General features: G+C 42.2%; 1 long non-coding RNA gene across 1 annotated transcript; it reads right to left on the bottom strand.

Annotated features, from left to right (window-relative positions):
* Nucleotides 1-8,339: 8,339 nt before the first annotated feature.
* On the bottom strand, nt 8,340-26,588 carry LOC144819382 (uncharacterized). The gene is made up of 2 exons (XR_013607328.1): nt 26,213-26,588; nt 8,340-9,864 (listed from the first exon to the last, which is right to left on the bottom strand). It is a non-coding gene; the product is annotated as an uncharacterized LOC144819382 (long non-coding RNA).
* Nucleotides 26,589-27,797: the final 1,209 nt, after the last annotated feature.

Genomic DNA, 27,797 nt, shown 5'->3' with positions numbered 1-27,797 from the left:
TAGCGCTTACCGACTGAAATTATAACTGGGATTATTCCCTTCATATTGTATTTATATTTGTGTCACTGTGTCACCATAACGTCATACATACAACCAACCTATTGTTATTTTATTTTTCTTAGCTGTGTTGGAAGTTGATTATACAGTAAAATATGGGCACCATCTTAACGTTATCTTTAATGGTGGTTGGAAATAATATCTCAGAGTTACAATTACTTTGTGCATGTTTTTATGTCTAGTTGTAGACCCTTTAAATAATTTCAAATTATATCGACTTTATATATTTGAATTAAAAAGTGCATCTTTAGTATTCTAACATATGTATCAGATTAAGACAGTATACTCTCATTTAAATAAACCTGAGGAGTATAAACGAAACTCCTCCTCTAAAATAATTATTGTTCCTGTTAATTTCACCAAAATTTAGAACAGCATCTTAAATAACGTACTGTGATAATTGTATTGGTGATTACCTCTAGTAATTACTAGTTACAAAAATTCAGAAAAGCCTAGTAAATATCGTGCTATAACTATTGTATTGATGATTACCTCTAGTCATTACTAGTTACATTCTAAAATCATAGTCAGCCATTTCTCCATGTAAACAAGACCAAGGTACCTCACATGTTATCATGTTACAACTATGTGGACATAACCAAGAACCATTAAAGGGTTTCATCTGGAAAATCAAATTATTTCATAATTCTACAAATTGCTGGTACGATAACCTGACAAGTGTCCATACTGAAGATGAAAAAAGATTTTAAACACATGTCACCATGTTATCTACTAAACATTTTTAATAAGGTTATCATTTCATCCAAGGAAATACTGCATTTCATCATCAATGTTTATTCCCTGCTCAACTGCCGGTAATCTAATAATCCAGCGGACTTCCGCTTGTCTCACTTTAAGTTCTCTATTCCCTTCTCTCACACTCGGGGTAATGCTTTCTAATCCATGAAATGAGAAACTTCTATTGGGGCAGTTTGCTGCATGTAGTCCTATAGGATATCTCTGATCCATATTTTTAAAAGCTCGATAATGTTCTGCAATTCGATCTTTCATACTTCTTATAGTGCTACCTACATAGATCTTATGGCATTTACACACTATTACATAGACTACATATTTAGTTGTACAGTCTACGAGCCTGATTCACAGAATGAACTTAAGACTCAATCCTAAACTTACTACTATTTTGGTATTCACAGAATGCACTTACTACTTTTGGCATTCACAGAATGAACTTACTACTTTTGGTATTCACAGAAGTTAGGATTTTGTCTTAAATTTGTCTTAAGACAAACTTAAGACAGACTTAAGACAGACTTAAGACAAAATCCTAACTTCTGTGAATACCAAAAGTAGTAAGTTTATTCTGTGAATGCCAAAAGTAGTAAGTGCATTCTGTGAATACCAAAATAGTAGTAAGTTTAGGATTGAGTCTTAAGTTCATTCTGTGAATTGGGCCCCCTATGTTGTCTTATGTTATATTTTTTTGAACCATTATTTGCAAAATCTTTTTTCTCCTTAATTGCCATTCTGCACATACTGCAATTGTGGCATTTAAAAGAACCCACATTGTGTGTGTGTAGCCAAGTTGGTTTAGCTCTATTATCCCTAAGATAACTAGGGCTAATGATATTCCCCAGTGTTTTACCTTTCCTATAGGCTATACTAGGATATTTAGTAATGAATCTCCGTAGTAGCACATTAGATGTCAAGAGATGCCAGTGTCGTTTCAGAATATCATATATTTTATGTGACCACGGATGGTATCCCGTTATTAATTTCACAGGTAATATTTTATTACTTTCCTCATTCCTTGGTTTCAATGTGCCTAACCTTTTCAACTTCATTGCCCGATTCTTAGCTTTTTTAATTACCTGCTGGTCATAACTTCTAGACAAAAATCTCATTTCCATGTCTTTTAGAGCATCTACAAAGTCCCTCTCATTTGAGCAATTTCTCCGTGCTCTATCAAATTCGCCATACGGAATGGCATTTATTTGAGTTTTCGGGTGGGCACTTCCAGCATATAACAATGCATTACAAGAGGTTTCCTTTCTGTGCATTTTACTCTTTAGTTTATCCCCTTCTACAAATAACTCCACATCTAGAAAAACCAAAGATTTCACACTATAATTCATAGTGAATTTGATGTTATAGATATTGTCGTTTAAAAATGCAAAAAATTCCTTTACTTTTTCCACTCCTCCAGTCCATGTTAAGAGACAGTCGTCTATGTATCGTCCATAATATATTATATACGTTAAGGCATACATCACTGCGCGCTGCGCTTTGCAAATCAGGCGCCGCTTTATTTTTAAATATCCCCGTTTTTGACATTTTAGTAGTAAAATTAATTTGTATTTCGCCTTGTTTTTAGCTCACCTTCCGCATTGCTTACACCATAACTTGTGCCCCCCACCGCGATTTCAGCGGGCTGGCCATCGCGTTTAGGGCATTTTGGAGCGCCATCTTGGGGGTTGTGAGGGGACGCCTGAGACATTGGACGAGCGCTCTAGCAGTCAGGCTGACCGGCTAGAGGCAATTCAGGTGTGGACCACTGTCGACTATTTAGATCGTCAGTAAAGGTGGGTCTGCCTGTTAAGGCATACATCACTGCGCGCTGCGCTTTGCAAATCAGGCACCGCTTTATTTTTAAATATCCCCGTTTTTGACATTTTAGTTGTAAAATTAATCTGTATTTCGCCTTGTTTTTAGCTCACCTTCCGCATTGCGTACACCATAACTTGTGCCCCCCACCGTGATTTCAGCGGGCTGGCCATCGCATTGAGGGCATTTTGGAGCGCCATCTTGGGGTTGGGAGGGGACGCCTGAGACATTGGACGAGCGCTCTAGCAGTCAGGCTGACCTGCTAGAGCCTTATAAAATCTTAGTATGGTGGCGCGCAGCGTGTGCGCCGAAGCATCGCCGGAGTCACGCCAGAGTCCAGCCCGTCTGTGCCCGTCCGCGCTGAGGACGGGCTGGTCGGGCTGTCGACTGGGATGGTTGCTGGGGTTCGCCCTCCTATCAGGTACTCCTGCCATGATTTGTTGAATCTCCATCCGACAAGGATGTCCTGTCATCATAAATTATGGCCAGAAGGTTTTTTTTAATTCACCCCCATGTGTCTGCTTTTTGGCAGACCCCGCTGGGTTCGTTTCTTTCCCTGGCCCTATCTCGGCCACAAAAGGTGATACTACGGGCAGCTGCGCTTTAATTGAACATGGATTCCTTTTAAACGCACAATCTATTATAAAACATAATGTTGCTTTTAAGGATTTTGTCCTAGACAGAAAACCCTCTTGGGTTTTTGTTACCGAAACCTGGGCCAAAGATTCTTCGGGCCCTGATCTGATGGAAGCTGTCCCAGAAGGCTACACACTGGTTAGGCAGGATAGAGTAGGACGGATGGGGGGAGGGTTAGGCATTCTGTTCAAGGAGGGTCTTGTATGTCACACCATCGCTTTAACCGACCCTCAGGATGCCTTTCAGGCTCTTTATTTTTCTTTAAATGGTCCTTTGGTGATTCCATTTACGGGTATCCTCATTTATAGACCTCCGGGGTCCAGAAAGGATTTTGGACAAAAGCTGCTCGGCATTTTAGAACCCTATTTCGGCTGTGAGCATTTCACGATTTTGGGGGACATGAATTTCCATTTGGAGAATTTGGAGTCCACGGAAACCCTCTCTCTGCTTGATGCCTTATCTGCCTGTGGGCTTCAACAGCGAGTAAAGGGGGCTACCCATCAGGCGGGTCATATGCTTGATGGAATCTTTTCGAATGACGGGAGGCTGACTGTTAAAGACCCGTTTCCTCTCTCGTGGTCTGATCATTTTGTTGTCCCGATAGAGCTGACCTCTACTTCCTTGAATAGTAAATCAAAGGAGGGGAGTAAAATGGTATCTCGGAGAAATTTTAAAAATATTACTAATGATTCACTTGCCCTGAGGATCCCTTGTGAGGCCATTTCACGGGAGGAAGATGTAGGCAGGGCGGTACTTCAACTAGAAACCGCTGTCATAGTAGCAATAGAAGAGCTGGCCCCGGCCTCCATGCGTTATTGCGCCAGGAAAAGGCCGTCGGCCCCCTGGTTTTCTGAGTCGCTAAGGCTTCTTAGGCAGGGAGTCAGGAGACAGGAACGCCTTTGGCGGACTTCCTGGGACCTTAAGGATAAAGTAGCTCACAAAACATCACTGAGGAGGTATAAGGCTGAGGTTATTAGAACCAAGCAGGAGTATTTTACAATCCGCACCACCTCCCTATCCTCCCCGAAAGAGCTTTTTAAAATCGTGGACGTTCTTACCTCCCTGCAGATGCCTGACCCTGTTGTTGGGTCTCAACAGCTCTGAAACGACATTGCCCAATTCTTCCAATCTAAAATTGGTGACATTTATTCAGCGTTAGAGCTGCAGAAGATCTCACTATCCACCCTTCCCCCCTCCCTCTCCCCCCCTGCATTAGTGGCTGAGGTTTTCTCACAGGTTAGTCTGTGTAGCTTCCCTCCCCTCTCTCTATCTGACTTGGAGAGTCTGCTCAGCAGGATCAAGTCGGGCTCCCCGTTAGATCCCTGCCCTCTCAAGCTCCTAAAGCAGTGTAAGGAGACTCTGCTGCCGCCACTCTTGGAGATCATAAATAGGGCCATGAGGGACGGTATTTTTCCATCGCAGTGGAAGAGGGCAGTAGTGAAACCACTGCTGAAAAAACCTACGCTTGATCCTGGGGTGTTAAAAAACTTCCTCCCCATTTCCCTGCTCCCAGCCCCTGCAAAGATGCTGGAAATACATCTGAACCAGCATCTCTCAGCTTTCCTGGAAAACTCCGACCTCTTTGATCATTCGCAGCATGGTTTCAGGAGGGGGCACAGTACGGAGTCTGCCCTTACCACTGTGCTTGATAACATCCACACTAGAGTGGATAGGGGCCAGACTACCCTGCTCGTCCTCCTGGATCTTACAGCGGCGTTTGATACCCTCTCACCCTCGGTATTAACATCTCGACTGAGGGAGATAGGGGTGGAGGGGTCTGCACTTGGCCTGCTGACCTCTTTTCTTGATCGGAGAGAACAGAGAGTTAAGCTGGGAGAGTTTCTATCTCCATCCCTTCCTGTGCATTGCGGGCTTCCTCAGGGGTCGGCATTAAGTCCGACCCTTTTCAACATCTATGTAACCCCACTGGCAAGGCTTATTAGATCTTTTGGGATGGAGGTAGTCTCCTACGCTGACGATACCCAGATTCTGGTGTCTCTCGCACAGTCTATCACCCTGACTGCCTCCAATTTTAGATCTTGTATGGAGGCAGTCGCCCAATGGAGGATTAACAATTCATTGAGGCTTAACGGCGAGAAGACGCAGATTCTGGTGTTTGGAGGGAAGGAGGAGATATGGTCGGCGGAATGGTGGCCCACTTCGATGGGAGCCTGCCCAGCACCTACGGGCCTAGCTAAGAATTTGGGTGTCTTGATTGACCCCTTGCTTAGTATGCAGCAGCAGGTAAATAGAACAATTGCTACCTGCTGGGGGGGTCATCCACATTCTAAGGAAGATCAAACACTATCTGTCTCCGCAAGCGAGAAAGCAAGTCGTGGTAGCTCTCATAGGGTCGAGATTGGACTATTGTAATGCGCTGTATGCAGGGATCAACAAGGGCCTGCTGCAGCAGTTACAAATGGTTCAGAACGCAGCAGCGAGGTTTGTCTTAGACCTGCCCAGACGCTCCTCAGCCACTGCTGCCAGGAAACTCCTTCATTGGCTTCCGATGGAGGATAGGATTCTTTTTAAAATTCTCTGCCTGACATATGGAGCCTTGGCAAGAAATAGGTCGGGAGGAATTGGTGACCTCTTGGTCCCTTACAGCCCTTCCAGAAATCTACGCTCTGCCAAGAAGTCTCTGCTATGTACATCCTGCATTAGGAGAGCTAAGTGGGGGGGCAGACCTTTCTCGACTCTAGCGCCGAAATGGTGGAATATCCTACCGGATGATATTAAGTCCCTGCCTACCTTACACGCTTTTAGAAAGGCCTTGAAGACTCGTCTTTTTGTCAAAGCCTACCTGTAGTTTTGTTCCTGCCTTTTTTGAGTACTTCTGTCTGTTAGGCGCCTTGATGCCTCCGGGTTTTAGTTGCGCGTTATAAGTTGTTTTTCTATCATTCATTCATATACTCCTGCCAATTTGCCCCTGGTCGGCCCCAGATATGCACCGCCTCAAACCGTCCCATGAAGAGACAGGCAAAAGAGGGTGCAAATCTGGAGCCCATTGCCGAACCACAAGTTTGTTGGTACCAATCTGTTTTGAACATAAAGACATTCTGTTCCAGAATTATCCTGGCCATATCTATCAGCATGTTAGAGTGATCCAGTAATTCCATCGGTCTCTTACATAGATAGTATCGCAAGGCTTCTTGAATTCAACGATCAGAAGCACCCAATCATGGCTGGCCGCTAATCATCTCAAACTCAATGCCCTTAAAACAGAGTTCCTCCTGATCTCACCTCCCGCGAAAATCACTACCGCTCAAATTTGGCTTAAACACCTAACGGCACTCAATGTTCATCCTACCATCGTGGACTCAGCAAAATCTTTAGGCATAACACTCGACACCAACCTCAACATGCAGGAACACATCAACAAAGCAACTAAGGGTGCGAACTACCATATCAATACCTTAAGGAAACTCAAACCCTTCCTCCCAGCCAAAGATTTCCATACTGCGGTACAAGCACTAGTCATCCCTCGAATAGACTACGGCAGCATCGCCCTCTGCGGTCTCCCCCAAACTACTACGGCACCCATTAGAGCTTCTCTAAACGCCGCAGTGAGACTCATCACTGGATCAAAAAAACATTCACACATCTCCCCTGATCTGAAATCCCTGAACTGGCTGCCTTTTGAAGCCAGAATACATCTGAAAATCGCCTGCATGACGCACAAGGCTGTCCACCTGAGCTCACCTGGATACCTCGCACAGAAGCTGACGATTTCTGGACGCTCCAGGAACACTAGAGGCACAAACAATCTCTTGCTAAAGCCCCAAAGATTTCGCAAGGAAAAAACCTATAAACGCTCCTTCTCAGGAATGGCACCCAGGATCTGGAACTCACTCCCCCCCGAAACCAGGCTCATCTCCTCCACCATACTTTTTAAGAAAGAAGTAAAAGCTATCCTCATGGCTAAATACACCTGAATTATTACTGGGTATGATATTTACAGTCAATGTACCATTCAGTTCTACTGATCTTTTGCATTTTTGTATGACTCGTATTATTGACCTTCCTGATTGTTTACGCTATTACTTATTTGTACTTGTATCATTATTGATGTATCTGTCTGATCTGACTATGCTGTTGAGTCTGACTATGCTCCCACATGTACCTTCCCCACCCCAATTGTTATGTACTCACATGCTATAACCTTCGTTTGTAAAGCTCTCTGATATCTGCAAAGATCTTGTTCGCGCTATATACAACTTTCAAAATAAATAAATAAATAATAAATAAGTCCCAGTTCATGGGGAATATTGGTGTATAAGGCAACAACATCTATTGTCACCATGATCATAGTACCATCCCAGGATATATCTTCAATGATATTTAGGACATGTTTGGTATCTTGTATTGTAGAAGGCAGGTTAGCTACATATGGTTGGAGGTATGTATCTACAAATTCAGAAAATTTTTCAGTTGGTCCTCCCACTCCCGACACAATCGGTCTTCCCTGTGGTCTATTGGCATTTTTATGGATTTTCGGTAGACAGTATAGACATGGAAAGTTAGGTTTATTCACTGTTAGATATTTATATTCATCCTCATTTAATAATCCAGTAGAATACCAGAGTTTCCGTTGATCATTAATCAGATTAGTGGTCCTGAATATAGGGTTATTAGGAAGTTTCCTATAGAAATTTTCATTTCCCAGTTGTTCTAATATTTCGTTTTCACTGTAAATTTTATCTAAAATTACTATATTTCCCCCTTTATCTGCTCTCTTAATTACAATTTCATTGTTTGATGTTAGTGTTTTCAGAGCATTGCGTTCACTGTTGGTCAAATTATCCATCTGTTTCATAGTTCTATGATCATTGACTTTACCTTCAATTTTATCCAAATCATGTAAGACCACCCTGTAAAATGCATCAATACTGTTACCACTACCTAATTGTGGTGTCCATTTAGATTTTGACTTCAAACCACCATCTATTGTTTCATTAGTGTTGTATTCCAAATCTTGTAGAACCTTATGCATTGTAATTGGATCTTCCTCATTCTCAGTAATGGATAACAACATGGCGGTATCTCTTATCTCTTGTATACAAAGATCTCCAACAACAATATCAGGTACATGCTTTTTATTTGTATTTTCATCAAAGGCAAACAAATGTTTAAGTTTAAGATTTCGTATACATCTATACAAATCAATCTTAACATTTGTCAAATCACATGGTGCAGTGGGACAGAAGCTCATACCCTTACTTAGTACATGCATCATTTCATCTGTAAGGGGGGAACTAGATACATTTACTATCTGAATCACATTAGCATCAACATTTACTGTTTGGTTTTGTTCCATGATCTGGTGTTTACTATGTCTCTGGGACCTGGATTTCCCTTTTCCTCTACATCCTCTCTTTGTCTTCCTCTTTGTCCATTGCCCTCTTTGTTCCCGATCCGGATTCTCTGGACTGCGCGTAAAAAATTACTTCCTGTTGAGGTGTTTGCTGGTGTTTCTACACTTGCCTCATCTGTTGGTAAAGAGATGTTACTAGAAGAGGCTGAACTTATGCCACTCACTAGTGAGATCTTACTGCCACTACGTTGCAAGTCATTTTTAACTAGAATGTCAAATTTTTTTGGCAAATATGAAAACTCTACCGTTACGGTAGTCGTTTTCATCTCTCTTTAGTTTCCTCGCTTTTTTGTCCTTTATCTCATCTTCATATTTACATAAAATCCCTTCTAGGATAGCATAGTTTTTCTTAGTGGCCTCGGTGAGTTTCAAATCTTCTATTTTTTTTTCTAATAAGTCAACCTGTTCTGCTGCTTGACTTACTTTTCTTTTAGAGTTTTCAATCAGTATGTTCATTAATCTCATGGAGTTCCCTGTGAGTTCCTTTTCCCAAATCTGAAGCAGATCTTCCTCTAAGTCATCGTAAGTGGGAAATAGGTTAGAACAGAGACCCCTAGGTATTCTTTCTAGCCTTATGTATTCTTTCAGGGTAGCTCCATCCCACCATTTATTGGTCTCTGTTTTCTTAAGCCATTCAAGCTTTTCAAATTTCTTTTTAAGTCCCTCATTTACCTTGGATGTACTTTGAGTGACCGCTTTGTTAACGGATATTCCTGCACTTAAATTTTTAAACATATCTTCTGCTACTTTACTTCTTTCAGTTCTAGAGCACATGATGTATTTGTTGTAGTTTATAAATCTACACCAATTGCAGCAATCCCCAAATAAACAATCAATTTACAGAGGGCAAGAGGGGATTTTGCTCTAAATGGTGTGTATATTATCAGAAAATTAGTATGGTCTAGTTTATGCTCTAAGGGTGAGATACAACCCTTGCCTGTAGTTGTAACTATAGACAAACCAAGTTTGTCTATTTGAACAATTAAATAATTTTTTTCTCCTCCTGAGCAATACTAGAACATTATATAAGAATCAATCAGTCAGACAATACTCTTCAATTCAAATAACAATAAAAAACAGTGCAAATAATTTCCAATGGGTCTTCTTTATTTCTTCTGTTTCTTTCAGTCACTCAGTACTATTCTTCCATATTTTCATAATATATTATTCTTATTCTTTGCCTTGCCAACACGTGTTTCGTCCTACTTTACAGCTTAAGGACTTCGTCAGGGCTAGAAGCAAATTGAACAAAACCTTTGATTACAAAAGGCTCTTTATATTATGAAAAGAACAATACATAACCTTGACAGTGTTATCTAATAAGTATTACTGGTAAACATCGGAAAACCCCAGGAAGGTTATAGCGATTAACATTTTCATTGATTCCAAATTATCCTATCTAAAATTTAGACATTCCTATACATCACGAATTTATACAAAATAAGATAAACCTATATGGTATTTCTTTTCATCAATCAAGGAAGATCTGAGACATCTTTGACAAGAGTACACATTTATCCATCCATATTAAGGATAACTATTTATTTTGCCAGAGGAAAACAAACAGGCGAATACTTGAGATCTCTGTCTATCTAATAGTTAGACTAAATAACACATTTCACAGATAATGCTAGACTTACCGATTAAAATCTTTGATCTGTAAATTGGTGAAACCAAAAGGTGGTAGAAGACCTTAAGACCTAAAACAGTATATATATAGGTTTGCATTTAGTTATACTAATTTAATAACTTGATTTATTATCCATTTAAAGGACATGATTCTCTAACTCATTTTTATGTTTATTGCGAATACCTAAAAAACAACAATAAAGTGCTATCTCATTAAAATAAAAGAAAAACATCTCTAGTGTTACTCTATTGCAAAAAAGGCCCCATTTAGTAGTTGTAACTTAGTGATGATATCTCGTTACCTAGGTCGTCCAGAATTGAGGTCTTTCAATATTGTTTGGCGTTTGAATGGTATCCCTGTGACGATATTCACGTTCTAAAATGACAAATTTAAACTCTTATTATATTTGTTATTAGAGTACATGAATATTTATTTATCCTACCAGATACCTAATAATCAGTACAGTTATCTGGAATTATATTATAGCCTATTACTCTCTACATGTACCACCTATCTAAATAATCACAGCCACACTTCACGCTTAGTAAATGTAGTCCTAAATTCCTAATCATTATATTATTGGTTATTAAAACATGGAATTTATTGTATAACGAAATACTTTCCCAAAACTCATATAGTGTGTCCCTCCTTTGTATGGAGGCCATCAATATGAACGCTATGCACCTTATTGTCATTTATAATCATCTAAGTATATCTGGGATTTATCTCCCGAGAGCAGAACCAGTTACTGCTTAAATAGAGCACCACATATATTCAAGCTAATCGGTAGTGCCTGTTCAAGAAATATAATAAACTAACTCTCACGTATGTACATATTTAAAAAAATAAGTTTTTCCCTAGTATGGCTCTACAAATAACTATTCTCTGTATAGAAAGTCGGAAAAACAAAGGATACCTCCGCTGTGTATATTTTCTTTGTAGCGGGTGCATCCAGTCCAAAGTTTTAGAAATCAATAACGACTTTTCCATATATCTACAGGGCAAAAGTAAGTTTAAGATCAAAGGGCTACTTGTACATCCTATATTACAATTATAAATTTCGTTATTCCACGAAGAGTTCTTACCGGTAGCAAGGTATTATGTCTCGGCATAAGGGAATCTTGGAAAGGGGCGACCACTCGGTCCCCCCGAACGTATGGATGGGTGCCCCGAACCTCCCTGGAAACCATTTTGGGCGAGGTGGGTGTAGCCCGGCTGGTATGCCCGAAGCGGCGTAGCTGGGGCGCGCCTTCCCCCGCCCAAGAGGGGTTGTCCTAGACACCTCAACGGAAGACGACCACGCCCCGTAGGCGTACCGGGGACGGGTACACGCCCTCCCACAGAAGAATAAAGGAGCGGGAATCCAGAGGAGCGTCCTCTTGTTCCTCGGATCGGAAGGCTGCACCACTCGTTGCCCGTGAGCCCTCGACGGAACAAGCACCAATTTTGACCCACCCACCAGCCCCTTATGGCAAATGTTTGGAGAAATAAAGTCTTGCAGAGAGATGGAAGTATAGGCCTTTTTTTCCTTGATAGAAAGAATGAAGGAATGTTGAGAATAAAGATTGACCTTTTGCAGAGATGTCTTCTTGCAGGAAAGAGCAATTGATGGCACAGTAGGATGATGTTGAGTTTTCTTTCCTTAGTAGGTAAACAACTGTCGTATTTATTTGTCGGGCGGTAAGGTCATGATCGGTGAGCAGTAATTTCAAGGTCCCTAGAGTGGGGCGCCACCCACAATGGATGGGAGCGCCCGGGGGAAGACGGCCATTGGCCCCTTCCACGGGGAGGCGGCACCCACTAAGGATGGGGCGCCTAGGGGGAGATGGCCATGGGCCCCTCCCAGGGGGGGAGGCGGTTAAATGTCCCTCCTACTAATTTCCCGGGGCCGGATATCCGCGACGGCGGATAGAGAGTGTGGGGATGGGGGGAGAGTCCACGCTGTCCTTCCTACAGAGACCTCATACGGGAACTCGGACGACCCTTAAGATGGCGTCGAGTAGAAAGGGGGCCCCCACTACGACAAGGGAAGTTACAGTTGGCAATGAGGGTACAGTCCTCTGCGCATGCGCCGCTCACACCGTGAGGGCGGGAGTCTGGTAGTAGGGATCTGACACCGGTTAAGACCTTGCCGTTGGCCCTTAATGCTAGGATGTACAATTTGAGTTAGAGTGTATGCATGTTCAGGATGTTAGCCAAAAGTACATGACTGCATCGAAATATAATAAATGACAAATTGTACATTATGCATAATGATGAAACTTTTATTTAATGTTTTAAATTTTGTTTCATATTTTAATAAATACGGCCGGGAGGGTGACTCCCTCCCGCCTTCCAAAAGTTCAACTATTGTCCGACTTCCCATTCTTGGGGAAACGTGTTGGGAGGGGGTGGCGGGCATCCCGGCCATATTATGGTAGTGGCGTCTAGCATCGTCGCCATCTTGATTAGGGTTATTTATACGAGTGAGGGCTCAAACAGTGAAATGGGACTGCACTCGTATTCGCTCCAATTCTCAATATATATTTATTAGCGCTTACCGACTTAAATTATAACTGGGATTATTCCCTTCATATTGTATTTATATTCGTGTCACTGTGTCACCATAACGTCATACATACAAGCAACCTATTGTTATTTTATTTTTCTTAGCTGTGTTGGAAGTTGATTATATAGTAAAATATGGGCGCCATCTTAACGTTATCTTTAATGGTGGGTGGAAATAATATCTCAGAGTTATAATTACTTTGTGCATGTTTTTATGTCTAGTTGTAGACCCTTTAAATCATTTTTAAATTATATCGACTTTATATATTTGAATTAAAAAGTGCATCTTTAGTATTCTGACATATGTATCAGATTAAGACAGTATACCCTCATTTAAATAAACCTGAGGAGTATAAACGAAACTCCTCCTCTAAAATAATTATTGTTCCTGTTAATTTCACCAAAATTCAGACCAGCATATTAAATAACGTACTGTGATAATTGTATTGGTGATTACCTCTAGTAATTACTAGTTACAAAAATTCAGAAAAGCCTAGTAAATATCGTGCTATAACTATTGTATTGATGATTACCTCTAGTCATTACTAGTTACATTCTAAAATCATAGTCAGCCATTTCTCCATGTAAACAAGACCAAGGTACCTCACATGTTATCATGTTATAACTATGTGGACATAACCAAGAACCATTAAAGGGTTTCATCTGGAAAATCAAATTATTTCATAATTCTGCAAATTGCTGGTACGATAACCTGACAAGTGTCCATACTGAAGATGAAAAAAGATTTTAAACACATGTCACCATGTTATCTACTAAACATTTTTAATAAGGTTATCATTTCATCCAAGGAAATACAATGCAAGGGTTCTTCTAAATTCTCGGTGCCGTTTAAAGTAGAGAGAATTTCAGATCCTGCTGTCTTGTTAAAAGATAGGGGCTGGTGGAACAAAGGTTCTATTGTTGTTCTCAAGCCTGGCAGGAGTCTTTGTTTGAACAGGAAGAGTTGGTGGATGGTGATGTGTGGTTTGGAGAGAATGGTGGGAAGTGTGGGGCATATTACCAACCAATAGAGATAATTTTTGTCTCTAACTTGTTTAGAGACAAAAATTATCGCCGCACATCGGAGATTTTTATCGCAGATAAACCTTGGTATTAGCAAGGTTTATCGCAAATGCGATAAAAAACGGCCGCAATGCATGAATATCGCTGAAAAGTCAGCGATATTCATGCATTATCGAGCAAATGCTCTTAGCCATGTTATCCACCTCCCATTGGTTAACATGGCTAAGAACTGCTCAGGGCAGGTGTTAGCTTTTGGAGATATTCGCACTTAGCGCGAATATCTCCAAAAGTTGGTAATAGGAGATAGCGATGTTAGCGACTGTTTCCAGCCGCTAACATCTTGGCACGCCCACTTTGCATGTCATTAGTGATAAATATCACTGACATGCAAAGCGGGGCCCAAGATGGTCGCTATCTCCTATTAGCTGTCGCTAACTGGTGTTAGCGACAGCTTGGTAATAGGGAGATAATTTTATCTCCGCTTTCTTGGCTTTTAAAGCCAAAAAAGCGGAGATAAACCTCCTTGATAATATGCCCCTGTGTTCTATCACATGGTTCTACTGAGAGACTTGTGGAAGGGGAAGAATCCAGTGGGAGTTTTTCTGATGCTCATTCTGCTGAACCAGTACAAGATATTGTGGGGGAGAATGTCAAGTAGAGTATTTTCGACGAGAGTAATCTCTCTTTACAAAAAAGGTATACTAGGTTACCAAAGAAGTTTGAAGACTATGGGGTATATTATCAAGGGGTTTATCTCCGCTTTTTTGGCTTTAAAAGCCAAGAAAGCGGAGATAAAATTATCTCCCTATTACCAAGCTGTCGCTAACACCAGTTAGTGACAGCTAATAGGAGATAGCGACCATCTTGGGCCCCGCTTTGCATGTCAGTGATATTTATCACTAATGACATGCAAAGTGGGCGTGCCAAGATGTTAGCGACTGGAAACAGTCGCTAACATCGCTATCTCCTATTACCAACTTTTGGAGATATTCGCGCTAAGCGCGAATATCTCCAAAAGCTAACACCTGCCCTGAGCAGTTCTTCACCATGTTATCCAATGGGAGGTGGATAACATGGCTAAGAGCATTTGCTCGATAATGCATGAATATCGCTGACTTTTCAGCGATATTCATGCATTGCGGCCGTTTTTTATCGCATTTGCGATAAACCTTGCTAATAGCAAGGTTTATCTGCGATAAAAATCGCCGATGTGCGGCGATAATTTTTGTCTCTAAACAAGTTAGAGACAAAAATTATCGCTAGTTGTTGGTAATATACCCCTATATTTTGGAGTGAGTTTATTTTTGTTACTTTCCTTTTCTTTTTGTTCTCTTGTAAAAAAAAAAAGGAACATGTGGTAAGTTGTACACTTTGTGATATGTCATATAGTGTTTAACCACTAACAGCTTCCTTATGCATGATTGTTGTGATGTAATAAAGAATTTTTCCTATGTCATTTGGAGTTCACTGAAGTGGGTGGAATTATCTGATGTAACTGTGATTTTTTAACTGGGGTAGAAGCGTTGGAGTTTGCTGGAGCAGGACGTTTTTTACTCTTGCACCAGTGGGTCTATTACTTGCACTAAAAACAACTAACTTTATTTTTATATACTTTGCGACTCGCTCGCTTCTTTACAACCACCCACTGTGTTTGAGAGGCTTTCATCATCCACCACCACTGCCCTTCCATCTCATTCTGGCTCTACAACGCCTACGCACATGTCCATGTCTGGGGAGTGGTGCTGGTCACTGACATAGACCTGGATGATGTTCAGGAGCTCTTACCACCAACACAGGACAGTTATAAGAACTACGATGCTGGCTAGGCCATCCCTGAGCTTTGGGATTCTGCTTCCTCTCCGGAAAAGCAGGCTTGCAGAAAGGCCCATGATGCATGACTGGGATCTGGAGACCCTGGCGCGTGCAGAGAATGACTTGATGACAAATGGGTCCTGAGCAGAGTGTGAGTACTAATCCGAGGATGGTCTCTAGCCTCTCCTGGAATCTATACACACCAGGTTTAAGCAAATGTCACGAAGCCCTGGCTGGACCTGAAGCTGCAAATGAGCCCTCATCTGGAATTCCATGGCAACTGAGAATTCTGAACACTGATTCAAGCTAGAAAATACATTTTGCACACACATGGGTGTGATGAATGTCATACAATTGTCATTTTGCACATAAGTTGGTCTATAGCACCAAGATTGACCACTGTACTGTGCCTTGTTGAGTGGTGTCCCCTAAAATCCCAAAAGACCACATACCCAGCTGTTGTGGATCCCCACTACCCATTTGATCATGTTGCAACATGTGGCAAAACGATGTCAATGTTGTTGGGCATCATAGAATTCTGTTGAACAGGCAAAGTGGGTTCTGAGGATGCAAGAAGCACCAGTGTGTCAGACTACGCGTTGTGACCAGCGAAAAGAAACGGTTCAGTGTGCATGTTATGTAGCCTTTTTCCATTGATCTACGTTTACACAATCTGGGTATGTATCCATGTGTACTGCAGCATGACAGACACATGCTGCTATTACTTATGGGCTTTCAAGTGGCAAAGCTGAGATCAATGACATGCCTCCCCATCCTTCCTCGTGTGAGTCTTTGTCAGAGCTGTGGCCTCTATTGTTTCCTCTGGAGCTGTTCTGCTTCCACCTTCCGCTGCTAGATAGTGTAATATGCAAGACACAGCAATCATGTCACAGACAATCTTGGAGCAGCAGAGAAGTCTCCACCCCACCACCCCCTCACACCCCATCCAGACAGGTCAATGCTGTTAAATCTTGTCTTGTGTACAGCAAACACAATGTTCAATGAGCCACATGTCCTCTTGTGTGCTGTGGTGTAGGGTCCTTCAGCAGGTGTTTTGGGATTCACTGACGGATTCATCATCCATGATCTCAAGACTGAACTGTGGTCATCTTGAGTGGGTGATGGCTACAGGTTACACATATGTCTTTTCATCCGGCATGTATCTGTCAGTTCCAGGTGACATCCTTTCCCATAGATGCCGCTTTCAGAGAGGTGATTGATGGTAGCCAGCCTGAATACATTTGAGCCGCGTGTACTGCTCCGATAATGAGCTATTCCAGGTACAAGTAAATTAACCTATGCATTTAGGACGTGAGTGGGTGTGCCACTTGAGCAGGTGGGACTCATGTACACTGCTTTCAGTGTGGACGTTAAGAGGGTTTGCAGTACGTCTGTTGTGACTTGTTGGTGTTTGGGTCCAGTAAAACAAGGTTTTTTCCGTTGGGAGGACAAATAATCACAAAATTCATACATTCACCTCACTCTGTCAAAATCACTACTTCACTTATGACCAGTATACTAAATATTTGGCAAACACTTAACAAGGAAAAAACTGGGTTGGTGTTAAAAAATATATACATTTATTTTTAAATAAAAACATATGAATCCATATACAAAATCCTTAAAAACACAATTCACAATAAAACCACCTAATGTGGAAAATGGAGAAATGTAACCGAGACAACACACTTTGTCTTAATGTATGGTTAATTCAGACCATTTGTTGACAACAATGGGGAGGCTTTCCCTTCCTATACCCAATTAATAATTGACAACTTCGAATTTAACCCTTCTTTAATGCGTCAACGCACTTCGGAAGCCTTGGATGATTATGGCCTCCTTCTTCAGGACAGTTTCAATGTCTTTCTCCACATCCAAAGTGTCACCTAATGTGTAAATAAAACATTCTTTACCAATCAATAACTTTTTAAACCTATACATGAATAAGTTAAAATCATTGCGGGACTTAAATCAAGCATTTCTTTGAATTCTAGGTTTTTCAACTCTTGCATCATCAAGACAATTCATTATTACACACTAGAATAGGAGACCTTTTACATGGTCTCTAAACAATTAACATTCTCTTTTATAGTTTCTCTTAAAAAGTATTTCCTGTTTATTCAGGAGTTTTTTTCAAACCATGGTAAGTGTTACACCAACATGACACTGGTCTTACAGCCACTCTTGCTCTTTCAATTCTCACACCATTCCACCTTTATGTGTCACTCACCGGTGCAGTAACATCTTGGTGAGCAGATTTTAAATTAAGCGTATTTTTCTTACGGTGAGACGTTTCTATGTTCCTTGCCTTCACCCACAGCTGTAAAGTATGAATTAATACAGCTCATTATAATTCTCGTCCTCACACTTAATGTGACTATCCTTTATTATCGGCATATTGCTAGTACCTGTGTTGAAAAGGCTTCAATCGGCCTAGAATACGATATTCTTATCAAAGGTCAGTTCCAAGGTTGCTCGTAAACACCTAGCGGTAAACGGAAACATTTTATTATCTATACTTCCCGTCAACTGTTCAAACCTGAACTACCCTCAAGTTATCTAGAGATAATTACCTCAACGGCTGGTTTATCTATCCCACTCTGTTTTCGAGTGTTTCTTTTAAACTTGCAGCTGTCACCCTCTTTACTGCAAGACAAAAGCATATTCAGGCTATTTAATCTCTTCGATTCAACGAAATAGTTTAATGATCCAACACTTAGCAGATACGCTCACCTCATTTAAAAACAGCTTTTCAATCATGTGCTTGTCTTCATTAGCCCGGGTATTCCACGATTGTGGCTGCATGATTAATAAAAAGAAAGAACTTTATCACTAAATCTTTATTAACAAGAACCGTATTATATTACTACCTCTTTTTGATATTAACTGTTTAAAACGCGATTTGTTTTTTCCGAGCTCCCAATCGCTTTTACGTGTATGCGCGCCTCTCTATTGGCCAGGAAGCATTTTGTTTTTTTCCGCTGTTCACATCTATGCCTTACTATTTTTATTAAATACAGCGTTTCACCGTCGGTTTTCGTGCCACTGTTTGGTCAACTGATACTAACCCCCTAGTTAAAATAACTCAGCATTCAGTTTCGCGTACCTTATTTAATTCACCAGCAGATTTTCCCGGGATGTTCCAACCGCGTTCTTCCGATCACGATGATTTTTAGCAAAGGACTTCATCTCGGGTTCGGCGGTATTTAAATGCGTCATTTCCTGACGTCACTATAGTATACGCCCCCTTCTTTTTTACCAACACTACATCTGTAACTTTATTGTTCTGTGTGTGAATACGCATCTTTTCCCTATACACAACCCAAAGTCGTCCCACTCGGCTGGATGGACTAGACCCTTTCTCAAAACATCCGTCAGAACTATTTTCGACCTTATCGGACTCGCTGTTTTGAACATTAGGTTCGTGATGGTCGACTATGTGTGTTTAAACATTGATGTCATCATGTTTAACATCACGCATGTGGTTGGACAGGCATATATATCTATCGGTTGTATCTATTATACACACCGATAGATATATATGCCTGTCCAAACACATGCGTGATGTTAAACATGATGACATCAATGTTTAAACACACATAGTCCACCATCACGAACCTAATGTTCAAAACAGCGAGTCCGATAAGGTCGAAAGTGTATAGGGAAAAGATGCATATTCACACACAGAACAATAAAGTTACAGATGTAGTGTTGGTAAAAAAGAAGGGGTGTATACTATAGTGACGTCAGGAAATGACGCATTTAAATACCGCCGAACCCTAGATCAAGTCCTTTGCTAAAAATCATCGTGATCGGAAGGACGCGGTTGGAATATCCCGGGAAAATCTGCTGGTGAATTAAATAAGGTACGCGAAACTGAATGCTGAGATATTTTAACTAGGGGGTTAGTATCAGTTGACCAAACAGTGGCACGAATACCAACGGTGAAACGCCGTATTTAATAAAAATAGTAAGGCATAGATGTTAACAGCGGAAATAAACAAAATGCTTCCTAGCCAATAGAGAGGCGCGCATACACGTAAAAGCGATTGGGAGCTCGGAAAAACCAAATCGCATTTTAAACAGTTAATATCAAAAAGAGGTAGTAATGTAATACGGTTCTTGTTAATAAAGATTTAGTGATAAAGTTCTTTCTTTTTATTAATCATGCAGCCACAATCATGGAATACCCGGGCTAATGAAGACAAGCACATGATTGAAAAGCTGTTTTTAAATGAGGTGAGCGTATCTGCTAAGTGTTGGATCATTAAACTATTTCGTCGAATCGAAGAGATTAAATAGCCTGAATATGCTTTTGTCTTGCAGTAAAGAGGGTGACAGCTGCAAGTTTAAAAAAGAAAACACTCGAAAACAGAGTGGGATAGATAAACCAGCCGTTGAGGTAATTATCTCTAGATAACTTGAGGGTAGTTCAGGTTTGAACAGTTGACGGGAAGTATAGATAATAAAATGTTTCCGTTTACCGCTAGGTGTTTACGAGCAACCTTGGAACTGACCTTTGATAAGAATGTCGTATTCTAGGCCGATTCAAGCCTTTTCAACACAGGTAATAGCAATATGCCGATAATAAAGGATAGTCACATTAAGTGTGAGGACGAGAATTATAATGAGCTGTATTAATTCATACTTTACAGCTGTGGGTGAAGGCAAGGAACATAGAAACGTCTCACCGTAAGAAAAATACGCTTAATTTAAAATCTGCTCACCAAGATGTTACTGCACCAGTGAGTGACACATAAAGGTGGAATGATGTGAGAATTGAAAGAGCAAGAGTGGCTGTAAGACCAGTGTCATGTTGGTGTAACACTTACCATGGTTTGAAAAAAACTCCTGAATAAACAGGAAATACTTATTAAGAGAAACTATAAAAGAGAATGTTAACTGTTTAGAGACCATGTAAAAGGTCTCCTATTCTAGTGTGTAATAATGAATTGTCTTGATGATGCAAGAGTTGAAAAACCTAGAATTTAAAGAAATGCTTGATTTAAGTCCCGTAATGATTTTAACTTATTCATGTATAGGTTTAAAAAGTTATTGATTGGTTAAGAATGTTTTATTTACACATTAGGTGACACTTTGGATGTGGAGAAAGACATTAAAACTGTCCTGAAGAAGGAGGCCATAATCATCTAAGGCTTCCGAAACGCGTCGACGCATTAAAGAAGGGTTGAATTCGAAGTTGTCAATTATTAATTGGGTATAGGAAGGGAAAGCCTCCCCATTGTTGTCAACAAATGGTCTGAATTAACCATACATTAAGACAAAGTGTGTTGTCTCAGTTACATTTCTCCATTTTCCACATTAGGTGGTTTTATTGTGAATTGTGTTTTTAAGGATTTTGTATATGGATTCATATGTTTTTATTTAAAAATAAATGTATATATTTTTAACACCAACCCAGTTTTTTCCTTGTTAAGTGTTTGCCAAATATTTAGTATACTGGTCATAAGCGAAGTAGTGATTTTGATAGAGTGAGGTGAATGTATGAATTTTGTAATTATTTGTCCTCCCAACGGAAAAAACCTTGTTTTACTTGACAGTATATTGGTGCTCCATTTTCCCTTGGGTTATAACGAGCCCCTCTCTTTTTGTTAAAGGTGTTTGGGTCCACCTTTAGAGAACTTATGAAGCTACAATCTAGGAGATATAATTACCTATAAAAGGTGGCAGGGTGGTAGGCAGTGTGATTTGCGCCACCCTGGCCACTTTGGCATGTGTAGACTGAGAGGAAACTGATGCAAATAGGTGGCGTATCGCAAGTCATTTAACGTGCTGGCATTGCAAGAGACCTGGTTGTGCTGTGGTAGGCTCAAGTGACGGGTGCAATGCAGGCCACTGCAACCCCCGCGTGCAGGGGGCCCCGTACCCAAAAAAGGGCCCCAACTGCTTAAGGAGGACCCCAATCAGCCCAAGCCCAATGAATATCAGTGATATATGGGACACACGTTGCTCTCATCACTTAATGCAGCCTTTGTTTAGCTTATACCTTTGTTGAATGTCTGCATAGTGTGTCGAAACAGTCACCTTCACTTAGTAGATTTTCTCCTTACGCTGCCTTCTACTAGTGTTGTTGCTGGCTCTTTCAGGTACATGCATCAAAGTAGGATTTTGCGAGTCCTTAATTGCGATAATTAAGGAATTGATGTTTGAGAACTCGATACACTGGTGTGTATTATGATTGCAGATTTGGATACAACTATTAATGGAAGAGTAATTTGAGCAGGAGGAATGTGCTGAAAACAGGTGAATAATACTAATAATTTGGAATAACTTTTTATTGACTTTGATTAGTCGCTGACTCTTTGAATAGTCGAGCAAGGGACAATCGATATATTTTTCACATGCATGAGGTGATGCATGCAAATGGTGGGGGTTTCCCCTTTCTTTTCAAATTTCTGTCTAGTTTTCACTGGGGCCTTCTGACTATACCATCTTATCACAACTTGGCTATTTGGTGAGTGTTAATGGTTGAAGAAGGATCCCTAGTAATTATGAATATTATTTATCTATTTTGGGTTGCAGCCCTGAGGAAGTCATTTGTGTATGGGGTCTCCAACCTTTTGTGTAGTCAGAGCTACTTCTGTCAAGTGAAAATCGTTGTGAGCTACTGAACCCGAATCAACTTGCGCATTTTTCCGAGAGAGCCCCCACGCCCAGTTTCATTGACTTTAACCCCTTCGACGCTCATGACGAGCTCAGCTCGTCATGAGGTACACCTCTCGTACGCTCATGACGAGCTGAGCGCGTCATGAACGCATAGGTTTCCGTTTGTGGTCAGCGCACCGCGGAAATCTGCACTGCGGCAATGCGGTTAAGCCTAATTTATCAGAGCCCATACTGTGGTTTGAACAAAATACCCAAGACAGGCCTAGTTTCTGAGCCACATAACAGAGTAGGTGCCAGAGTAAAAACACATGAAGGTGATTAAAAAACGGGTGAAAAATGTAGAGCCTCTGACCAGCCAGGACAGAGATAGGAACACTTGGCTCCTATGATAAGGCAGGAAATTATGTATTTTTGGCAAGGCTGATCCAGTACCCAGTGGTCCCTAATTATAGCTGGACCCTCGGTTTGGGCCTCAGTTGTTGATTCACTGCTGTCCTCTTCTACTTGAACTGTGCAGACACATGCTTTATCACGTTGTCATTTTGCCACTTTGGGAAGATTCTCCGATTCCTGGGAGAGAAGAGACTGTTGCCACACTTATAGTCCTGTGCATGCATTTTAAAGCTGCTAACACAAACACCACATCTTTGAGGAGCTGCCCAGGCCATGCGGGTTAGCAGGACTCTGGATGGCACAGCTACGGCAGTTCAAGCAGTCTGGATTAAGACCAAAGTGGACAAGCCCTGTAAATTCTCCATATTTAAACTGCCATCGTCAAAGTCTGTTCCCACTTCCTCCTCTCACGCTGGTCAGCTACCGTCTTACTAGTCTTCCAGAAATCAAGTTGCTTCACCCGAGGTGACATTAATACCCACATTTTCGATTGAATAACATAAGGGGGCTTGGATGAGCTCCAATCCAGACATCCCTTATATCAGCTGCAGTGATCACATGGCCATTGCAGCCCGTGAAGTCGTAGTACAAGCAGGAAACAATCTGTCACACTGCAGCATTTTCTATGACAGCACAGAAGGGAACAACCCATACATTGTTACAAAGTAGCTTTTGGGAACCTCCGGAATATTGTTATAAAGCAGCTGTCTCTGTGATGTGCCAGTAAAAAAGCACAATCATAGAAAGGAAAGAGGCGCCATGTATTCCCATGGAACGTAGTGAAGGCTATATGTACAAAAATGTTCCGGCAGCAAAACTATCAAGAGAATTGAGTACAGCCGCAGGAATTATACAACAACTGCACTATCACAATCATTTTTTTTAGATACTTAGGGGCAGATTTATGAGGCCCTTGCGCCACGTTTACGCCGCTGTTGCGTCACGCAAGGCGGCGTAAACGTGGCGCATCCCTACGAACGATTTACAACGTGACGCATCTAGGCAGATGCGTCACGTTGTAAAGCCCTGCGCCGCTTGTGGGCGTTCCGGCACAGGGGGGGCGTTCCGGGGCAGGTGCGCCTCGCAAAAGTGGCTGAGTGAAATCTATGAGATTTCACTCAGTCACTTTCAGGCCAATGCTGCGTCAAAAGCCTGCGCCTGCTTGAAGCAGGCGTAGGTCTTGACGCACCATTGTTAAGATGGGCACCCCCGAGCCTTGCTGGAGCTGCGTCGCGCTTGCGACGCAACTCCAGCAATGCGCCACCTTTACGGCACAGCTGCGTGACGCATCTGTGCCGTTTTTGCCCCATGGTGCGCCGCATCATAAATGCGGCGCACCATGGGTGGCGGAGCAGTGGCGCACTGTGGCGCATGTTAACTGGCGCATCCCTGGGGATGCGCCAGTTAACATAAATCTGCCCCTTAGGGGCAGATTTATGATGACTGGCGCATCCCCAGGGATGCGCCAGTCATCCTGCGCCGCTGCTCCGCCACCCATGGTGCGCCGCATTTACAATGCGGCGCACCATGGGGCAAAAACGGCACAGATGCGTGACGCATCTGTGCCGAAAAGGTGGCGCATTGCTGGAGCTGCGTCGCAAGCGCGACGCAGCTCCAGCAAGGCTCGGGGGTGCCCCATCTCCACAATGCTGCGTCAAGACCTATGCCTGCTTCAAGCAGGCGCAGGCTTTTGACGCAGCATTGTCCTGAAAGTGACTGAGTGAAATCTTATAGATTTCACTCAGCCACTTTTGCGAGGCGCACCTGCCCCGGAACGCCCACCCTGCGCCGGAACGCCTCCTGATGGCGCAGGGCTTCACAACGTGACGCATCTCCTAGATGCGTCACGTTGTAAATAGGGCGCATTGTTTGCGCCGCCGTTGTGTCAAATAAAGTGACGCACCGGCGGCGCAAGGCCTTCATAAATCTGCCTGCAAGATTTAATTGCTCAATATTCTCATAAATAAATAAACAATTCCTTGCCCGAGTATAACATGTCTCTGCCCAGTTTAACTGATACCAGAACCTATAATCAAGTTGCTGATTAAAAAACATGTGTGTGGGTCCGACAGAGGCGCCCCACGGGAACTAGGGGGCATATTACCAACAACTAGCGATAATTATCGCTATGTTGGCTTAGCGGCAATATTTTTATCGCCGAGCTGCGGCGATTTTTATCGCTTAGGAACCTTGCTGTTATCAAGGTTTATCTCCTAAGCGATAAAAATCGGCCGAAATGCATGAATATCGCTGAAAAGTCAGCGCTATTCATGCATTACCGAGCTAATGCTCTTAGCCATGTTATCCACTTACCATTGGATAACATGGCTAAGAACTGCTCAGGGGCAGGTGTTAGCTTTTGGTGATATTCGCGCTTAGCGCGAATATCTCCAAAAGTTTGTAATAGGAGATAGCGATGTTAGCGACTGTTTCCAGTCGCTAACATCTTGGCACGCCCACTTTGCATGTCATTAGTGATAAATTTCACTGACATGCAAAGCGGGGCCCAAGATGGTCGCTATCTCCTACTAGCTGTCGCTAACTGGTGTTAGCGACAGCTAGGTAATAGGGAGATAATTTTATCTCCGCTTTCTTGGCTTTTAAAGCCACAAAAGCGGAGATAACCCCCCTTGATAATATGCCCCTAGGTTACCATATAACATGGCTGGGACGACCTATTTTCGTCCTCCTCTTCTGCATATTACTCGGTAGTTTATTGGTGACTTTTGCATACATTCAGGTGGATACGTGAGGAATTCCATATAATGATCCCCGTGAATGCTTTGGCTTCCAGGCACTTCAATCTCTACAGCTTTAGAACGTCAGCAAATAGCAAACATATGCGAATAGAGAAAGTAGACGGGTCCCCGGCGGTTCTGATCCTAAGTATTTTTGAAAAGCAACCCTGGAGTTCTCCGACGAAAGGATGCTCACCCCTTCCTAATCTTCCCTGGTGTCCAGAGGTGTATCAGCTGCCTGGAAGGGAAAATAACTACATCTGAATTGATGTAGGACTTCACTGGGCATCAATTCTCTAGCCCCTCTTGGCTCTCACTTGGACGTCTGTCCCAGAAGATGCGCAGATGCAGAGGGTGGCATCCAGTGTGACATGTCTCTGCCTGCTGCATGCTGGTGGACCCAGCATGAGATCCGGCGCCTTCTCGCTGCTCTTACACTACGATTACTCCCTGTGACGCCCTCCACTGCCAGTCCTGCACATTCACTCTCTCTCTCTGACACGGTGGATACTTTGAGCTAAGCTAGCGCCTCACAAAACGCAAGGAAGAAACACGAAACGTGTTTCAGGTGCCGAATGCTTTGCAGGTGAAGCATCTCTTTACTTGACAGACACAGAAGAAGGGATTTCTTTGAGGCTAAAACAAAAAAAGAAAAATCCCTGACAGTTCTAGGTTGGGCTGCGCTCTAGGTCATATAGCGCTAATGCTACAGAAAGGCCGCTTTCAAAGCGCTGAAAGGAGTTTCAATAAGTCTAGCAAAAGAAAAACGTCACAAACCGGCGTGCAGAGGCAAGAAAAAAACGAGCTTACCTGCAGTGGAGTCTCCTGGCTGCTTGAGGCAGTGGAAGTCACGTCTTTTACTGCTCCGCGCTGGCACCCGTCGCACAATGGCAGTCAGTGCGATGCCAGCGCGTTTTGAGTAGACGGTGACGTCAGACTCTCACGAGAGGAGTCTGCAGCTCCAGGAGAGGAGCGTCATCGCGTCATCTCGTCATCCTGCCCCATCCACAGATTAGCTCCAATCCGAGCGAAAGGCTAGGCGAGCTACTCCCGGGGTCTCCGCGAGCTACCGGTAGCTCGCGATCGACCGGTTGGAGACCCCAGGTGTATAATAATCACGACGAAACACGTGTTGGCTGCATCATTGTGAAGATATAAGCTGTCTATTGGATTGAACTGCATTGTCAAGCAATAAATACTGTTTGAAAAACATTCCGGGATATCGGAATCTGAACTTGGACTTTGAAGCTTGCGCTAATCAAGATTTTTGAGTACTTTGGAACTTTATAATTATAGATTAACTCATTAGAGTGCTCGGGATGGTATTTGTCAATTAAGGAATCGCAATTAAGGACTCGGAAAATCCTATGCATGAAGGAATCGCTATAAAAATAGGGATTTCTACTTATTCCTTATTTGCGACTCGCAAATTGCAAGTAGCAAATAAGGAATGGCTTCCCATTCATTCCTATGGGCCAATAGGCCCATAGGAATGAATGGGAAATTGCATGCGCAATTTCAAGGGTGCAAGCGTGTCAAATGGACACCCTGTTGCGCCCCTGAAATTGATATGTGCACCCATGTGTGTGCATAACATGGGACTTTGAAAAATGCACTTTGGTGCTTTTTTCAAAGAAATCGCAATTTACCATCACCTTTCATTTGATGGTAAATTGCGATTCTTAATTGCGAAATCACAATTCTTTTTACTTTATTGCTTTGCATTTAAGGAATCGCAAACGGCGATTCCTTAAATGCAATTGCAATTTAAGAAATCGCAAAAATTGCGATTTCTTAAATTGCAAGGGGCAAGTTGTTTCATGTATTGCAAAAGCTAATTTTGCGGTCGAAAATAGCCGATTTTGCGAATTGCACCAGTTGCTATCGCAAAAAGCTTTGATGCATGTGCCTGTTTGTCCCTTTATCTGTTTCTGTATATTAGTATTTTGGGCCTTTAGGGAAGGAAGGCTGTTTTTCTGCAGGCTGTAATTGCATTTATTTAGCGCTTTCTACCCCGATGAGGCGTTGAAGCGCTTTTCGGCTGCGAGAAGTAGTGCAATGTGTTTGCTCCTGCTTTCCCTTTGATGCAATTTGCACACTGCTCTTCCGCTGAACTTTGTTTGGCTTTATTTGTTAGTGGTTGGTGTTGGTCGACAAGGTTGTTATCACACAGAACGGCCATCTTTCCATATATTAACAGAAATTCGGTGCAACACAACCTGGGGGGCTTTTATTAGCAGAGTCATGTCACTCGTGACGCCTAGGATGGATGGGTGTGGGGTGGATGTGTGTCCACTCTCACAAGGGAGTGGCTGAACAACTCAGTGTCTGCTGAGACACTAGAATGTGTCCAGCACAATACTACAGAGGCTGTTGGTGTGACTGTGCGACACGT

The sequence above is a fragment of the Lissotriton helveticus genome, chromosome 2_1 (genome assembly GCF_964261635.1).
Source record: "Lissotriton helveticus chromosome 2_1, aLisHel1.1, whole genome shotgun sequence".
Lineage (NCBI taxonomy): Eukaryota > Metazoa > Chordata > Amphibia > Caudata > Salamandridae > Lissotriton > Lissotriton helveticus.
Note: the sequence above shows the minus strand (reverse complement) of the source record. Positions and strands in the feature narration are given on the sequence as shown.